Below are 427 nucleotides of genomic sequence, written 5' to 3' on the forward strand. Positions count from 1 at the left end.
AATTAAAGTGGAATAATGAACCAGTTAATTTTTCTTCTGATATTTTTCTCTTGAGAATGAAACAGCACTTCGGATGAACTGAATCGTGTGTGTGCAATGTTAGCCCCTCACTTCAGTCCGACTGATTGTTAGAAAGGAGCGTGTATGGTCGCCCTTTACACTGCATCATATTCTCCTTTACCTCCTTCAGTGGGCGTGGCGGTGGGCGGGCCAACAGGACTTGGATATGAGAGTCTTCATAAATCGTCTTTGCGTGATCCGTAAGAATCGTTAGCTAGGAAAATGACGTTCCAGGAAGGAGAAGGAGGAGGGAGAAAGAAGAAAGAGAGGAAGGGGAGAAAGACGGAGATGGAAGAGAGAAAGAGGAGGAAGAGAGAGGAAGGGAAGAAAGACGGAGAGGGGAGGAAGAGGAGGAAGATAACCAGGA

This window comes from Penaeus monodon, chromosome 24 (genome assembly GCF_015228065.2).
Source record: "Penaeus monodon isolate SGIC_2016 chromosome 24, NSTDA_Pmon_1, whole genome shotgun sequence".
NCBI lineage: Eukaryota > Metazoa > Arthropoda > Malacostraca > Decapoda > Penaeidae > Penaeus > Penaeus monodon.